We start from the raw sequence: 18975 nt of genomic DNA on the forward strand, positions 1-18975 counted from the left end.
CCCTTACCTGCAGTTAAACATAGGGCTAAGGACTTTGCTGAAGCGGGGCCCTGACAAAATCTTCCAAAATGACTTAAATATCCAAATTTTACCTGCTTAAATTTATAAGCATGAGACACTTCAGAGAACCACTTTGCACAGCCTTCTTAGTTGCAATTCAACAATTCAACATGTCACTCAAGTCATCATGTCAAACTGGCATCCCACTTTAGGCACAGACAATTTCCTAATCTTCACTGGTTTAAAGCAAAAAAAAAAAAAACAATATAGAAAAACTCAGGGAGGACCCTTTGGCTTTTAACACTCAAAACCTCACAAACTCTTTATTAAGATAGTTTACAACATTCAAATAGAAGCTAACGTTGCACAGTGGTGATGACTATGTAAGAAGCATACACACTTCACTTGCAGTAGACTTAGGACACCATACCTTTTCAGTCCTCTCTCTTTTCTCCATCCTCTTATCAACTACACTTTGTTTAAATAAATAGTAATAATTTAAGAAAAAAAAAAAAACATTTTAGGCCATTAACCTTACAGCTAGACTTAGCAGAATGCAATGCAGTCATTAAAGGATTCAGAAAAGGAAAGAGAAAGGGAACAACAATTTTCATGGCCTACGGAGAATTCAGGCATAACAGAGAACATCCCTTTCAAGGTCAAGTATTTAATATTCAGCACACTAGTAAAGGTTTCCCATTCTCTTTCAAGAACATAGTCTAAAGTACAATTGCTCCGATATCCATCAACAGATAATATGGACCATTAGCAGAAACACATTTTGCAGAAATAGATCCATTTCTGTAATATTTCACTTTGAAATTTAATTAGTATTTACCAACAAATACAGGGAAAGAAAAAAAGATGTTTCTCATCAGTTTTCCTGTACAAAATTATTTTAATTTCTTTATCATACAGTAAGAATAGAAAATTAATCAAAATCAGAATGAAATATCTTACATGTTATTTCTGCAACCACTTCAATAAGAATTTATTTTGGTGGAATTTCTGGTCTCTTGGGAAATGTGGAAGTTTTGTCTCTCTTTGGTACAGAAATAGGCAAGGAAAGCTTTAAAATATTGCCTAGACATTATTTTACTCTATGACACCCATCCTAATTCTGATCTTTCTCAGTCCCTGAAAGCAGATTCATTTACTCATCCCTTCCCTTCAGCAGCCACACTAGACTCAACAAGTGCACCTGATACTCCCCCACATTTGTATTTTCTTTTATCCTTATGGTCTCCACAACCTGTCTTCCTTCCCCAGTAGACGCCCATGTAAGAGTTCTTACAAAGTCTGATGTCCCCAGTTTAGAGGTTAGCACAAACATAGGAAAAAAAGCAATGAATACAAGTTGTAACACCAGAAGTTTAGATCAGATATAAGGGAAAGTTTTTAACCACAAGGTAGATCACTGGAACGGGTTGCCCAGAGAGGCTGAAGAATCTCCATCCCTGAAGATGCTCAAAGTTTGACTCAACCAGTCCTGAGCAACCTGGTCTAGTTGGACCGTTATTGAGCAGGGGGATTGCACTAATTCTCTGGAGTTCCTTTCCAGCCTAAGGTATTCTTTGTATACGTTCCCTGTCTAGTGAATTCTTTTACTTCTTTAATCACCAGAACAACTTAATCATAATCACCAAATATTTCAATAATAATACTGAAGGTAAGTAGGCAGCAATGTTGTACATGCTTTCATTTCATCAAAGGTAACAAGACCCCCCAAAAAAATCAGACAAGAGAAAGCAGATATCTTTCAAGAAGCGGGGCTACAGATCATCTAGCAGGCTTCTTTACCTTTTTCTGCAGATTGGGGAATGGTGGCTGCTGAGCAATGACCCGATGAGACTAATAACATATATGCTGACAGACGCCCTAAATAAAGTGTCAAAGGATGACTTCCAGAAATACTGTGCAAAACTACTGGGGATAATTGTTATCTGATAAGTTACTGCATATTACCAATTAGCTGTATATGAGACACTGCATCTATTAGATTTCCTTATTTGTAAACCTCCAGAAGACTCTGTAATTGATAGTAGGAATGTATCATTGATCAAAATGCCATTATCTCTTTCTAGAATAAATACAATGAATTAACAAGATAATAGCAAATAATAATAATAGTATATTAGACAATATGAATCTCATAGCAAAACCAAAGGAATGAAATACTATGCTTGGACTTCAAAGCCAAATAGATGCCAAACTTTTATTCCAAAATGATAAACTGAAGATGCAAATACATTTTACATGAAAAAATTAGAAATTGCTAAGGATCAAAATTAGACTCATACCATGCCATTAAAAGGTAAACATGCTGCCTTTTTTCTTTACAGTAACAATACTGATAGCAGCCAAAATTTTTGAAAAGGTATCTTATACAAACCTCCTGAACTTGTTCTTAGACTTCAAGGTAAAATTCTTAACTCTTAAGAATGAAAACTATAATAATGTTCAAATTTTAACTACAGAAGGCAATATAGTAAAATACGTTTTCGTTTTTTGACGTTGTTGTGTTCGTTTGTTTGTTTAAAAATCCTGAAGTTGTCTATATTCACTGATTTTACTTTTATTCATTTTTAATCACTTTTTGCCTGAATTCTTTCCAGGGCCAGCAGTAATTTCTACCACTTGAATAAGGTAAATCGGGAATCTAAAGGCAGAAGAGGAGTAAGTGCAGCAGAATGAGGTTTTTACCACAACCTTCTCCCAGTTATCCATACTCATCTTTCCATGTCACATTCAGGGAGAGCAACTGCAACTGTCACAACAGACTACTGACAAGAAAATGCTTACAAGAGATTTCTCCCACCACTAAGCTTCTGTCTGCAACAGAGAACTTTTAAGGCAGCATAGAGACAATTTCCACATCTTACCTAGAATTTTTAGTAGATCAGAAAGGCTGAGTGGTTGTTTTACGAACTCTCCACCATCATCATCAACCCCAAAACAAAGTCCTGGATTTCTATCTTGGACTCCTTGAAATTGCAGCACTGGGTAAATCAGGTACCTGCTGGACTCAGAAATGATTTGACATTCATCATTTGAAATGAAGAACTGATATTTGGCTAGAAGTAATGGGAGGCATATTCTAGGGCTAGAAAGCTGACTTCTAATTGCAGAAAAGAGTCAATATACAAATCTTGTATCCTTTGCAAGCAAGATACAAGATTGCAAGATGATTACATTTGGAATTAGTAGCATGCAATCCCTTTTAGGTACCCCTTCTGAAATTTCTGAGCATGTATCACAATGCTAAGTAAAAAAATAAGAATGGTTTACCACACTTACAGGGAATCAGAACTGTCTAGCTAATAACAGGGGGGAAAAAAAAAGAAAAAAAAAAAAAGAAGTAGTAGAAGTAGAGAAGCAAAGAAGAGTTTTCCTTGTGAGGAGGAAAAGCAAAGGAGTGTATTTGAAAGAAGATATAGGATCTGTCAGATGGGCAAGCTAGAGCTGGCTTTCAAGTGAAACAGGACATAACTTCATGCTAATACATCTGTATGAAAGCCACCTTCTTTACAAGGAAACTAACAAACATAAAAGCTCATATTGTCATTTGTGCTGATTAGTTGGCTTCTAATAAATGACCTGAGCTGTCTGCAACACTAGAGCACTCACCAACTTGAAACTTTTCCAGAGGCTGTTCTGTTTATTTCTGTTGCACTCAAATCCACTTAACATGGCACAGTAATAAACACCGCTTTCACTTAAGTTGTCCTGATAGCCAATAGACTTATTGCCAGGTGCTCTCAAAATATAGTAAATAGTTGTCTGTCTCATCCACTAAGAAGCAGACCTCACTCTCTGTGCAAGTCTGCCACGTCTTCCTAACTTACCTGCTATTTTGCTGCTCTCGTTTTGTTCAGTTGTTAGCTATTAACCACAGACAGTTTTTCCATACATTTTTAAGCATTTTGTATAATGCTTAATTATGCAGCTACAAAAGACATGAAATGTCTCAAAGTTCTAGATTAGTAATTGTCATCAGAAGGATTAGGATGGCTTGAAGTCATAAAGGTCTGTTCTGAACAGAACTGCCATGCTAGAGTTTAAAGTTATGGGTTTAAATTTAAGCATGCTATGGTAGACTGATCTACCAGATGAATGATATAACTTTATGATATGACCAGTGGTTTCTGGCCTAGCTAACATGGGATAGATGAGACCATTTACAATTGTGTTGTTGTTGTTCTGTCTTGTAATGAGATAAATATAGTGAAAAACATTCAACCAAATCCACAACACCTGACCTTGATTTAGGACCAGTCAGACAGCCTATGTTTCAGGAGTTGTAATGGCAGCCTATGTTCTTGTTTTTCTTTTCTTTTTTTCTTTTTTCTTTTTTTTTTTTTAAACAAGGTAGATATGAGAGTACTTCTGTTAACAGAGGCTCCTGACAACAGAGTGCATATGTCTCTTCTTACTCAATGCAAGGATTGTTATAGGAAGGCAAAGACAAATTCAACTCCTCACAATATCATTTCATTTACACACTCTATCCAAAGAGCCAGCTGAATAAAATCAATAAAGAATTGATCTAAAGCTTACATGAGATTCAAACACTGTTGTAAACCTGTTTTTAAAAGCACTGATTTGTAAGCGTTCTCAGATTATTATTTTTTCCAATAAACTCATGAATTTAAATTTGAGCTTTAAATGAGTCCAAATGAGAGCTTGCATGCAGCAAAACCTTTACCCCCATTCAGTTTGACATAAAATGTATAAATATTACAAAACATCCCCCTTTTCTGTAAAAAAATAATGATCTGGTCAGAGAAAATTCTGGTAGTAATTTTCAAAGGACTGTTTCCACAAGTAGTGGTGATGCACCACTGGTGGACACAAGAAGGCCAGGACGTCAGAGGACCTGCTTCCTCCGAGACAGCCCCCCATCTTAGTCCAACATCATCAGCTGCCTTGTTGGAGAATTGATGTCAGTGGATCTAGGGATGCCACTTACCCAACACCCACAGCCAGCCGCAGAGTGAATGGTTTCTTGGGGGCATGCCCTGCCTTAGTCATCCTGCCCTGCAGCCACCAAAGCTATCTGCTACTTAGGGTATCAGAGCCCCACCCTGGAAGGAGGGCTCCTAACCCAGGCTTTCTCTGCACCTACCACAGCTCTTGTGTTATTTGCCTCAGGGAGCTGGACAGCTCTGTGGCTGTCCAACACTAATTTTTATCATCTGGATGAAGCTAATCAATGAAGACAAAGAATGGAGTAGCTGTTTTAACATTTTTTAAGTGGGACTACTGTAGTTGTGAGTTACCAATCAACCCCTGTAATTATATATAATATAACATATAATTTCCTCTCTTAACCAATAACATATTTTCCCTTGCAACCATTTAGCACATAGTGAACTCATGCTTTTAAAAAAGACACAGAGATGACTGTCTTTCAAAAACAATAGCCAGTATAGGAAATGAATGGCTACCCCCTTTTGGTATATACAAACCTCATTTCAAGAGGGAAAAAAAAAAGAAAAAAAAAAAAAGAAAAAAAGACTATAACAGTTTCATTTTAGTGCCATAATAAACTGAAGTTATATTGCAGTGGTGTCTGCAGTGCCTAGTAAAAGCAAGCACCCCCACACCTGTCAGGGTAGATCCCTGTCTCCACATAAATGCTTACTGAAAAAACTAAGCCACCTTAAAGGAAGGATTTTACTGTCCTCCTGCTAAATGGGCTTTATAAGCCATTTGCTCAACTCAATCCTGTGTCTTGTCAAGAACACTGGCTGTATACAACACTTGTCAGCATTTGTTCTCACCTTCCATTCAGCTGTATATTTTTATATATTGACAGTTTCTATCATCAAATGTAATGACCTCTTTTAGACAAAGAAATAATTGACTAATGAGATCTTCTTTTATTTGCCTTAACAAACCAATTTCTCAGCAAGCCCTCAGACCATTAAAAAGCACGTTCAGTTTATATATAACAGGAATGTGATGCAGAAACTATCTACACCTACGTCACCAGGACAGGTGCATAAGGATTAGACACAGAGGTTACTGACTTTAATATATAAACATTATTTTTATCTTAATCCCATTTATTTCACTGCCTTCAACAAAACCATGTCTTCTGTTTCATACTATTTTTGTAGTAAAATGTAATACTTTGTACTAAACAAATTTCTCAATGAGCCTGAATCACATCTTATGCACAGTCCTTTCCTTAGAAACATATTTTCTATTTCCATTCTATCAAAAAAAAAAAAGTATCTAGTGGTTGGTGTGACTTTTATCCAACTTCCTGTCAAGCATTTCTAATATTCCTTGTCTTCTACATTAGCAAAAATTTTCTTCTTGAAACTTACACAAGGCAATGCAGACCCTGGGAACATCCATATATTTGCATTGGGACAGTCACCTGTAGTTATGCATACCTCAATAGTCAATGATACCACACAAAATAAATGTACAGAACATAGATAATAGTTACTATGATTATTGGTTATGAGATGAAAGGTGTAATTTCCATCACTAACAGGTAATCCAGTTTCTGAAAGCATGGCAACTCTTTAATACTAGCTACAGTTAAACAAAACGTACTTCACAGACTTGACTCAAGACTTTGGAATCATTAAAATCAGAACAATGTATGCTACTTTAGAAATGTATTCCCATAGTAGCACAAACGATAAGCACTGAAGTGTCACAGATCATGTAGAAGATATCTGAGAAAGATGTTCACTCATTTTGATATTTGGGTTATTTCATCAAATGCGGATTTTCAGTAATAGCTTTTGAAGCTGCTAAGGAGAATTTCCCAAGGGAAGTGCACATAACTATACTCGTTCTCAACAAAATCTGTCTTCTGTAGGGCGGGGAGCAGATACAATACTTGCAAAGACAGTTTTGTAAGAAAAGCATTTCTGTTGCCTGTACCTGTTCCCAGCCAGTGGAACACAGCTTGGAACAGGTCTCTACTAGACAGCAAGGGTGGAACGAGGTTTTGCAAAACAAAGAGTTGGTTCCAGAAAGGAAGAATGTGCTGTGAATAACTGATCTACCACAAAAGAAAAGGAAATGGAAGGAGAGGTAATTTCTTCAGGCTTTGTTGTAATGCTAATTTATGAGATTAACTCTCCAAAAGAGGAAACATACCTGCTGGATGGTACAGCTTGTATAGAGTGGAGAATTTAACATACATTTAAAACTCAGCAACTTCAGTGTGTAATGTTCTTTGTTATATCACTCATGGGGTCATGAGAAAAAAAAACACTGAACAACCATACTAAGCTGGAAGTCAATTTAATGCCTATCTCCAGTTCAGTTGTAAGGCCACCGTAGACCACAATTTTGGCTTATCACACAATACTATCTGAGATGGACAAGAATCTGGCTTGCACCAGGCTATTTTCACACATGCACACACACGCACACACACACCATGTTGGCAGCAATTCAGATCCAATTGTCTCAGCTGCATTTGTAATTTGTCCACAGGAAAAAAAAAAAAAAAAAAAACAAACAAACAAAAAAACAACTATGAGCTTATACCCCAAGGCCAGCCATAAACAGTAGAACTCAAGTAAGCAGGTAGAAAAGGGCTCTCATACAAAGGACAACCTCTACCCGATCGGACAATAACCCTTCCAGTCCTGGGACTCTAACTGGCACTGAGGAGATGGCCCCAGGATGTGAGGATGAATTGCTTACACAGCACAATGTTGCCCTGTGAAGCATACAGGTAGGATAGGCCACAACCCTTCCCTGGGAATTTTCTTGGTGGAGCAGCTACATGCTGCCCCCATGTTACACAACCTTTGCACTATCCCTCAGCACATGAGTTTGTCAGTCTGGCACAGAGCACTACGTATACGTCACCTCACAGCTTATCACACCTGCTGGCAGAGGTTCTGGAGCTATACCACTCCCTTGAATCTTGCAATTATGCACAAAAGTGGATATATGTTGCTCACCTGACCTGTTACTTGCTTGTTGGAAATGCAGATGACAATGTACAATGCAGCTTCACATATCTTATAGATACAAAACTAGCTGTAGAGCTACAGTATACAATAAATACTTTTGATTCAAAACTTTGCATCTTTCTCCGCAACTATTCAGGACTGGCAACACTGCAGAAAATGTATCATCTATTAGCAAGAAATAGCTTTAATTAGTGGAAGTGTACCTTAAAAAAAAAAAAAAAAAAAGACCAAGAGAAGTAATGGAAATGCTCTATTAAAAGCTGAATTCAGCCACCAGAAAACTATTTTGCAATTTATTTTGGCTATACCTGAAGGAATCCTTACACGTGTTCTGTATTATTTTCCTACAATGTGTACCTGTTTAGCAAAAAAAGGAAACACATTTATTGTTAGTTAACAAACCAGACTGACTTTTTGCCCTTCTACTTAACACAAACAGACAAGCTGAATTCCCTAAAACAGTTTATGCAAGTTTCAAGGCAATAAATTGTACTGTTTTATCTTTTAAAACACCTGAGATCTGAATTCACCCCAACCTTTTTCACAGCAGTACAGAAGCCCGAAGGCTGGCCTAGGTAGTAGGCGATCTTCATTTGTTTCCAGAACCTCCTTATTAGTAAGCACAGGCTGTGGAAGTCTTTCTTTTTCTGTGCTGGGTTCCTTTCATGAGTTTGTTGTTGTTGCTGTTTGGTGTTGTATTTTTTTCATTTGAGACTCTGCAGATCTTTTTATTAGAAAGTCTGTGGCCACACAATTGTCTCCAGACCACCATAAAATGTCAGCAGACACCTCCTCAGAGCATGTGCAGCTATCCTGTCTCAGCTTCTCCCCAGCTGTGCTCCTTCATGTAGCTTCTTCATACCACGCTCACTTAGCCAGTGCATCACAGAAGCTCCCTTGGTCTCCAAGTACACAAGCCTATTTGACCTAAATAAATACCCAATTCTGCCACCTTTAAGCAGACCACAAATTTTTCCAACACATTTCTTTTCGCAGTGTAGCAGCACTATGTTCAGTAAAGGTTGCAGAATCCAACCTAAAGAGGCTTGTCCATGCACAGCACAGATGGATGACAGCTTTGCTGGGAACTTCCTCTGAAAGCCCTCTCCAAATTTACCATTCTCTACATCTGAGCAATCAATGACTGATGACTATAACGCCACCCTCATTTTTATCACCATCAATAAAGCCTACTATGAACAGAGCTTGTGCTGTGTTACAGACTTTCTCATTATTTGTTCAGCACTTCTCCAGTGCTTGAGATCTGTGTAACAAAGCAAAGCCTGTGTATCCTATAGCCAGTTGTTACAGGTTATCTGAAGTCACTAAAATTTTCTCCCTGTGGAGTTATACATAAATATCAGATTTTACAGAAAAGGATGCAAAGTCCTAGCCCTTTCATGGGCTCTCTACTTTGAACACTAGTTTGGCTATTGGGTTGAAAATTTCATCTACCAAGAAAACACACACATATAAAAATAAGTAAATAGTATTTTGTCTACCTTACTAATATATTGTAGATTTTTATTTAAACATCATAAAATAAGCCAGACTTCATGAAGAAGTATAGAGCTCTTTACTCACATGTGTAACAAAACAGCCTCACAAATGATTATATCAACTATAATAAAAATCCTACACCCTATTAATTTAAGATAGGAAATATAGCACTAAAGGAAGATAACATCTCCTACTGTAATTCCTTTCCCTGAAGACTGTACGTACTCTCCCACCCCCCCCAAAAAAAAAAAAAAAGACAGTTACACCCTTTTTATTTTGCTACCTAGCACTCACTCACTTTGCAAATGTATAGTTTCCTTATCCCTTTTAATTCTAATCTTTTGTTTTTCCAAACATTAACAACAGTTTCTTACTGGTACATAGAGTTTTTGTTACAGGTGTGGTGGTATCAGTATGGCATAGAGAGCACAGAGTTATGAAAGCACATATTGCACACACAGAGCAAAGACAACATAGATTTGCTTCATCTCTGGCCCTAAGGCTTCCACAACCTTTTTCCAGTCCTGTTTCTGTCACAATCACACTGCTTCACCAGATGTACTCACCATTGCAACAGACCTTTTCTTGAACAGTAAACATTTAGGATGTTTCATGGAGATGGCTAGGGGCTTGCTAACAAGAACGAACATTTTGGAGAAATCATAACACTATTACAATCAACAATCTTTGCCACTAACTTCAACAGACTCAGGACTAAGCCCTCTCTTTATTTATGTTGTTGTTTTAATGATGTGTATCACGGAGAGGAGATTTTGCTAAGCAGCCAACGAAAATCATATGCCAGTTCAGTTTCAGTCAAGACTTTTCCCTAATTTGCATAAAATTTGACTCAAAATTTGAGTTTCTGCGGAGAAAATAAATCAGGTAGGTTTAGGTTTCGCTGGAAAAGTTACTCTCAACTCTGGTATGTCACTGTTTGCTTAAAAAACATTCTTTCTGAATTCCGCCACACATTTTTTTCCCCTCTAAAGAGTTTTAGGTCATTCTTGCTAGAGACAAGTGGATTTCATCAAGCTGTAGAACTACTTTGGTCTGGAGTGTATTTTACTGGGTCATGGATTTGCTGCCTATGACATTTGCTTAAGGAGCATGTCATCACATCTCAAATGATAACAGTACTGTCATTTGAGCACTTTTATCAGGTTTTGCTGTCCTGGCATGCAATGAACCATGAAACTCGTTACATACACTTTTAAATTATTACTGAGGCAAGTGAATGAAGTCAAATTTGTATTTTGGGGTGCTTTGCTGTTTTTTTGGCTGCTAGTTCTGTGAAGTTTCAGGCTGTGGCAGCTGGCAGTAGAGCTTTCCTGTCAGTTTTCTTTTCCCTATAGGTATGTGTGTTTCTGTGTGTGGCTTGGTGTTTCCATGGTAGGGTATTTTTGGTGGGTTTTTTTGGTTGGTTGGTTGGTTGTTTTTTTAGGTTTGATTGCTTGGCTTTTGTACTGTGAGCAGATGGATTCTTATTAAGACTGGGTTCTGCCATCATGTGAAGATGCAAGAACCACAGCAAAACGGATGAGGTAAGACTATAGGTAGCAAATAAAAATCTTAGTTAAATGTGACACCCCCTGTACTGAGAATCTTTAGCTTGTGCTAAGACTAATGAGTGTGTCTAAAAACTCAGAAATAATCTATTCAGAGTACTACGCCACCCCATCCCAAGGTTGCCTTTAACTGACAAAATATCTTCTAGTCTCTTTACCTAAGAATATTCTGAGAAACCAGCAGAATAAGGAAGTGGGGTTTATTCTGAATAAAACAACATCAAACTATATTTATACAAAGTTAAAGAGGGAGGGTATCTCTCACTCTAGGGCAGCCAAATTATTTAAAAGGGAGGAGGGGAGAGCAAGGATCATAACCGAAGTACGTGCCTTATCAAAATTGTCAGGGCTTCTACATTCCATTTCCTTGTGATAAGCCCCTTGTGCTGAGCTGGTATTCGGAAGTGAGCCCAAAGGGCTGACTGATAAGTTTATATAAGGAAGGAAATAATCAATTTAGGGCTGTTACTGAATGAGCTCTTATCATGTTCATTTCCTCACTATTGCTTCTCAAGCTAAATATTACATGTTTAGGAGCAACTTCAAAAGACTTACCATTCTAGCCTCTGCATTTTATTAAGGAAAACTGTTTCAATGGCATGAAGCATTTGCTTGCACCACAAAGGGTACAGTTCACACTTTGACAAACTCTCATTTTAAGACACTACTATGCTGAAGGAAGCAAGACATTCTTGCAGGGAGGCTACATTTTTCCAGCCTACTGTTTAGTATTTCATGCACAGAAATGAGATTTTAAAAAGCAGTACACTCATTTTCCTTTCCACCTCTGTGAGTTTCCCCCCTTCTTTCTGTAATGTATTTTGTCTAACTGCTTTAGTCTACTTTTTCTCCAAGAAGTGTGGTTTTTAAGACCTTGATGACAAAAGCATGATTTGTGGGTGTACATGACTTGTCATGCTAAAATTAAAAAACGTGGCTCTTACTTTGAGTCGACATTAAACTGTTAAAAAAAAAAAAAAAAAGCATCTGGTGAGTGACCCACTATAGCCCCTTTGTCTACAGTAGCTTTGCAGGGCTCCTGAGAGGTTCATTGAGAGCAGAATTGTTTCCACAGGATCAAAATACAGTTACTGGGAGAGGGTGGGGAGGGAGAGTCCCAACTTAAAAAAAAAAAAAAAAAAAAAAAAAAAAAAAGGAAGGTAGCAATTAATAGATTTTGGCAAACTGGTTGTATCATGAATTGGTACCCAAATGTAATGCCCTTACAGATTTAATACATTACAGCTGTCATATGACATTATACGGGGATAATATTTGTTTCTCCATACTTGATCTGGCTCATACCTTGGTCACAGTCAGTACTGAGCAGGATTTACCTAGGTCTTAGCTGGGATATTTATTTTTCCACAAACACAGATTACATTTATATTCTAACATGCTTATGACTGGACTGTGCCCGATGACTAAAAAAAAAAAAAAAAAAAAAAAAAAAAACACAAAACACTGAGATGCTGTAACATTGTCACTGCTATAAAACATTCTTTACTGGCATCTGATTGCTCTAGCAAGTGCTGTGGAATAAGCCAGTTGTGGCCAATTCCCTGTGCCAATGAATTTGACAATGACACCATGAACAAGCTGCAACTAAGAAAAAGGTCAGAAAACTGTGCCTTGGAATGGTGTCTGAAGTGCATTCACATTTAGAACCAAAATATGCAGTCTAACAGTCCATTTGAAACGAGGGGAAATAATAATAGTAATAAAGTGCTGAAATCTTGAAAATGCAAGCAGAGAATGGGGTTGGGTTTTGGGGAAGGGGGTTGTTTGTTTGTTTGAAGTCACAGGTTAAATTAGGGACTAAGTGATGCTTTGCTTTTAGGATACACATGGGGTGTAATCCACAGAAAGCCAAAGTGAGGAAAATCTCTAGCAAGTTATGGCAAAGACTATACCTGACCCTTCTCCATTGAAGCACATCTGCTATTTGTCAACTGAAAATTACTGGATGTAGATCCGGTTAAGAACTTAGTTGCCACCTGATAGTCACTGGCTTGAAAACCACAGTGAGAAAGACAAAGTTCTCTTCTGTTTCTGGTCAACATGGATATAGGAAACTCACCATTAATTCTTCCTTAGACTACTGCAGTGCTTCCAAAGCTGGAGCCAGTTTTCATGTTCATCAGGAACTGCAAACAACACAGAAAGCAATGGACTTGGTATTTAGTAGAGCAAGTAACTAGGAAGAGTCTTCTGTGAGAGTCTATCCTCTGACTTCTAAAGGATACAGGTTGTAAGAGATGACCTCTCAGAATACAATCTCAAACTTTCCAACTTTTGTTAGTTAGGCCTCTGTGGAAGCGTAGTAATGCAGTGGTTTTGATCTTTGTTCATGCTCAGACAGGAGCTCAATATATAGCAAAAGAGAAATTCTGGCAGGTCCTCTTCCCTGAGGGACCTTCATTCTGGAATTTACTTCTTCCCCCGATCCAGTACAGCCTGGATTTTTAGACCATCAGGGCACTTCGTAACGTTCATCCATTCCACTGTGAACAACCTCCTTCCCAAAGCTACCATTATCAACAGCTGCCTTGCTCAAGTTACAGCACTGTTGGATCCAGGTATTTCTTTCTAGCACATTTGTAATTTACAGGGGTAGATTTATTTATGGAGTGGACCACTTCCCTCCCGGAAAGGTTATATACTTTTCACCACCTATAATGAATATATAGTTTAATGAATTCATCAAGAGCCTGATCCAAAGACCTTGAAATGAAGGGGCATCTGTTCAACAGTTTGCTGCCTCAAGAAAATGCAGAACACTCAGTTTGGATTTTATATAACACAAAAGATGATGCATTCACATTTAACAGCCAATTTTAAGGAAGAAACTTAATGCTTCTCTCTTTGGGCCCCATGATGTATGCAGTCTCTGGATCTCAGCTAGGCTTTGATCCAAAACTCTTGACCTAACTCTTCGAGGTACAAATACTGCTGTACAGAAATTGTTTGATATGGATGTTCTCTAAACCTTTTCCCAGAAAACTCTCAAATAAAACAGGCATTGTACTTCAGTAAGCAGTCCTATACTTCTGAAGGATGGCTGACATTAATTTACAGAGGGCAACAAAGTTGTCCGAGAGTCATCGGGTGCTAAAGAGATAGGCAGATCTTTCCTGTTGTCCAGTACATTCAGTAAGATGAGAAGATCATTGAAACAACGTGGTAATGAGTAACCAATTGTTTTGAGCAAGACTTCCCTTGGTACTATGTCTGTACACTTTATAAATCATTGACAGGTTTGCTATGCAAGTGGTCCCTGTATAATATATCCCTTGTATAATCTGAACGTTGGTTTCTCCACGCTCAGTTGATCTTTCCACTGCAATTTGTTGCAGGCCTAATAGCTGCTTAAATCATTTCTGACATCTAAAAGCATAGGCCAGATCTAAAAGCATAAACCAAAACTCATAGGCTTAGCTGCAAAATTCAGGCACCCACAGCTGAGTGTGCAAAAATCTGCATTAGGCTTCTGACGTTGTCAGTGCAGCGTGCTCAGAACCTCCAGAGCAAGTTTACTCTAGTAAGCGTCTAGCTCCAGTTCCTAATGTCTCAATTCAGGGAATCACAATTGGAAATTCTGGCCCAAGGGCTGGGACACTGAAAAGAGGGTTGAAATTCTGGATTGAGTAAAATCTGTGTGAATTCTCTAGATAAGATTACAGTTCTGTGGAGTGACAAGAACTCTGCATGGCCCAGCACTCAGGTATTCACACTTCTCTAGCAGCTGACCATGATGTGAAATCTCAGCACTTACTGCCTACACAGTCTCTTGGAAAACATGGAGACTAACTGTCAGGGACTCCAAATGATCACTGTCTTCTCAGAGTCATCAAAGGTCAGATTGCTAGCAGCTGTTTCGTGGAAGTGGAAGCATGAAAATGGTAACAAAGTAGAAAAAAATGGAAAAAGACACCCCATTACATACATGCAGAAAACATTTTTGAGTGCAATGAAACAAAGGTTCTTTACTATATTAATTTGTGTAGCACATGGAGTTTCATCTTGTAAGGAAGGGAAGTGCTCAGACTTGGTTTGATTACCTCCACCAGCTTTAATATGTAAGTACAGCAAAGCTTGATCTAAAAGTCACTAGTAACACTATGCACATGGCATAAGTCATCACTGGTCTACACGTGTTTCATTTCCATCTTACACGGGAGTGCTAGATGGGTCATTTAACCTTTTGGATTCAGTTTGTCTGTGTAAAAGGGCTATTAATATTCACTTTCCTCTGGAGGATATTCTTGTTATTGTTGTTGCTGTTACAGTTGGTCATTATTACTAAACCAGAAAACTTTCACATCAGTAACACGAGCTTATGTCACCTGCTTAGGATTGCTGGGCTGCCACTATACTTGTAGTTAATCATAAAGTGGGTTGGCTTTTTTGTCTTTACTGTCTAATGAGAAACTAAATATATACCTACTCTGGGCTGATAACACTGGATACTGCGTGCACTTGCAGACCCTAGAAACCGAAAGTTTAGTCAGATGGTAACGGATTTCTGCAAAATACTCTGGATTTACACCAAGAGGAATGAAATTGAACTGAACTTTTATTAAATTGGTCTGTGTTTTGCAATCACAGGCTTACTAGCCTACTACCAAAATTTGACCTAAAAGGCATAAGTACCAGTGCCAAAAATTGTATTCTGGCCAAAATAAATATTTTACTTTCAGTAAATACATTTTCGCTTTCCTGCCTAAGACTAATGTTGAATTACAGCTGAAAAGCTCAGAAGCCTTCTGCTTCCAATGTAAGCTACTAATGAACATAAGGGACATTCTGCACCACAGTCCAAGAGCTAGCAGGATCTTCCAGTAAGAGTCTAGGAACTCCACAGAAGCATGATCTAATGGAAAAAAATATGACCAAACGTAATCCCCGGTAGTAATGTTGCTTATATCTGTCATTTTCAAGAATCATTTTTACTGGCGTAACATTAGCTAATCCTTGGAGTTCTCAAGTCTGCCTACAAAAGTATTAACAAAAAGGTTTTAGAAAAACATAGCTCAAGGCTCTGCATAAAATTGCAGATGATAGCTTTTATTTTATTATTACTATTACTCATTTATTGGAAAAATGAGGGCACTTCATTTGCATCAGTAATTTGCTCTGGTACCCTTCAGTGTAATTTGATAAACAACCGGAAAAGAACATGCAGCAAAATGAAGATGAAGATGGTCAGCTTGGAAATTTTTAACTTCATCATAAAACTGATATCCCCAGAGCAAATCAATAGTGGAATTCAGTTTGAATGTCTACCAGCCCTTTAAGACCTCTTTTCTTGTATTCTCATTTTTCAGTATGCAGTAATCTGTGCAATTTGAAGTACTAAATTAGGCATCTGCATTCTCAGTGTTAACAATGCAATTCAGGAGGTCACTCCAGCCACTCTTAAGGCCCACATTCAGATTCCCTCCACCTAAGAGTATCATTACAGCTGCAAGAGGCAGTTATGCAGACCACTCATGGTGCGGCAGGAAATTTGTCACAGCATGGTGTACATTTCTCCTTGTTATCATTATTTTCATTCACAGAAACAATTTAATAACCAGCAAAGGAAGAAACTGCCATAAGCATTAGGTTGTTTTGCCTAGTATCTTGGCTCTGAGCATTGAATTTCTGTCACTAGGTGATATGATAACATTAGTAAATAATAATAATAATAATATGATAAACATATCCAGAAGATAGAAGAAATACAATGTCTACCATAACTGCTCCTTGAGTTTCATTTTGTCTTTTTCTCACTTGTATTATGGCACACTACTGATTATCTGCTTTCTTGTATGAGTCACATCACAAATTATATCATTTATTCTTTCAGGTTGCTCAGCTGATACCATAAACCATGGACAGCAAAGCTTGCCTGACACCTTAATGTAATCAAAAGTGCCCGGTGGTACAATTGTCTGCCTGTTGACTGCTCTGCCTATAGGGCATTTAAAGCAAAGAAAACCAGTGTGTTTGACTGCATTTTTTTGCTTCATTTCTACTTGTCTCATCCCTCCATACCTCTACACCTGACGCTTTCTCCCACTTTCTCTTGCCTACCTTTCCACTGCCAGTGTAACCTCTTTGCCCTTCCCTTTCCTTCCTGCTCAGGCTCCAGTGATAAATGGATCCATTCTGTTCCTAAGCCTGAAACTGAAATCATTACCATAAAACCCTGTAAAAATCATTTAAGCTCTTTTAGGTATGTAGTTTAGGTATTCTGCAGGTTTTAACCAACAACCAAAAATGCAGAGTCCAAGTGAGCATGCAGATCTAATTAAACATGCATCTAAATGAAACAGAAACAACAGAAAATGTACAAGAATAGATTGAAACATCAACTATGCATCACCCTCTTCCCCTTATCTGCCTCATCCAGTCCACAGATTTGGGTCACGAAAACATTTGGTAAACTTTCTTTTGAACCTGTAAGCTCATCAGCTTTTTATTGTATTTATTACTTTAATTTAACTGCAAAATTTCATATTTTTAAATTCAATGAGTTGTAAACATTTATAATTCAAATGCTTCAGATTAGCTCCCCCCCCCCCTTTTTTTTTAAGAAGTTTTGTGTTCCTAAGGCAGAAGATATATAGATCTGCCTTCAGTAAATCATCCTGGTATAAGATGAATTTGCCCTAAGGAAGCCAGGTTATAAAAACATTTTTCAGAAGTACATATACAGTTTCCATGCATTATAATTCTGGGTTGCACCATATGTTTGGTTTTTTTCTTATTTGTCCTTGCACAAAATGCTTGTATGTAAGTTATTACTGCACTACTTCTGCATACAATTCTTTACATATTTTTATTTGACTAACAACATTTTGCAAATTATCAAATATTATTCCATCACACAATGAAGTTAGAGAAAATCTTTTTTTTTTTTTTTTTTCCAAAATGTGGGCTGCATTTACATTGCTTGGTTCTAACATATTTTATATGTCATAAGTCATAAAAAATCCTGTAAAAAATTATGTTCAACAAGACTCCACAACAATTAGCTGATACAAAAATCAGGAGTTAAGATTTTTTTTTTTTAAATGAAGTCAATGTTAATCAGTTGTTGTGCTGTCTGCTTCAAAAAATTCAGTTTGAAATATAATGCCTTCCAAGGCTGTATTTTAGAAATATTTTCCCACAATTTCCGAATGATGAAAGAAGTGGCCACATAAAAAAGTATTCTTCTCCAACTGTTCATGTACTGCATGTTATGGCATGACCTCTACTTTCACTGTTCACTCTTTATTCTGTAAATAATAGATAATTATACATTATATAAAACTATAATCATTGTTAATTTGTCATTTTCAAAGAGTATTTGGAAAACAGAGCTACCTGTGCAATATATTTGGTATTACACAACTTCTGTTTAAGAAGAATATGTGGAAACTTTTATTATTCTGGAAAAAAAAAATATGCAAAAGTAGAGTGTCCGTTTCTAAGCCTGACAGAGGAGAAACTCCTTTCCTAACCCGTGATTCATAAATACACCATAAACATCCCTCTTTGTTTCAGTGCTTGTATACTTCCACTACTATTTAGTGGAACAATTTCACATGTGACATTTTTGGTTTTGTCCATGACTCACAAAATGGGCAAAAATACCAGAAATCCACATTCACTATTTAGACCTGTTGTCCCTGAGCAGTTTTTCTGTCTCTGCATACACTATCACAAAGCCTAGGAACAACAACACTGCTGTGGGTTAGGAAGTGTTTACCACCATCCTTGCAAGCCTCAGTTGTGAGGCTGTGATATATGAGTCTTCAAACTGCAGACTGTGTCAGGGACAGCCCAAGGAGTTGACCTAATTTAACTGTGATGAGCAGAAGTAACAGGAGCAAGGAAGTGGGGAAGTGAAGCAAGCTGCTATGTCTAGTAATCAAAGGATGTTGTTGCTTTCAGCTCACAAGCTATGGCACACAAAATGC

At 37.6% G+C, this 18975-nt stretch overlaps 1 long non-coding RNA gene across 1 annotated transcript in view; it reads right to left on the reverse strand.

Annotated features, from left to right (window-relative positions):
* Positions 1 to 2887: 2887 nt before the first annotated feature.
* LOC121069484 overlaps positions 2888 to 18975 on the reverse strand; it is a 29392-nt gene continuing 13304 nt past the window's right edge. Inside the window, exons 2-3 of the long non-coding RNA XR_005819452.1 lie at positions 13104 to 13170; positions 2888 to 3019 (exon numbers count right to left, since the gene is read on the reverse strand). This is a non-coding gene — a long non-coding RNA (uncharacterized LOC121069484). The remainder of the gene's footprint in view (positions 3020 to 13103; positions 13171 to 18975) is intronic.

This window comes from Cygnus olor, chromosome 4 (genome assembly GCF_009769625.2).
Source record: "Cygnus olor isolate bCygOlo1 chromosome 4, bCygOlo1.pri.v2, whole genome shotgun sequence".
Taxonomy (NCBI): domain Eukaryota; kingdom Metazoa; phylum Chordata; class Aves; order Anseriformes; family Anatidae; genus Cygnus; species Cygnus olor.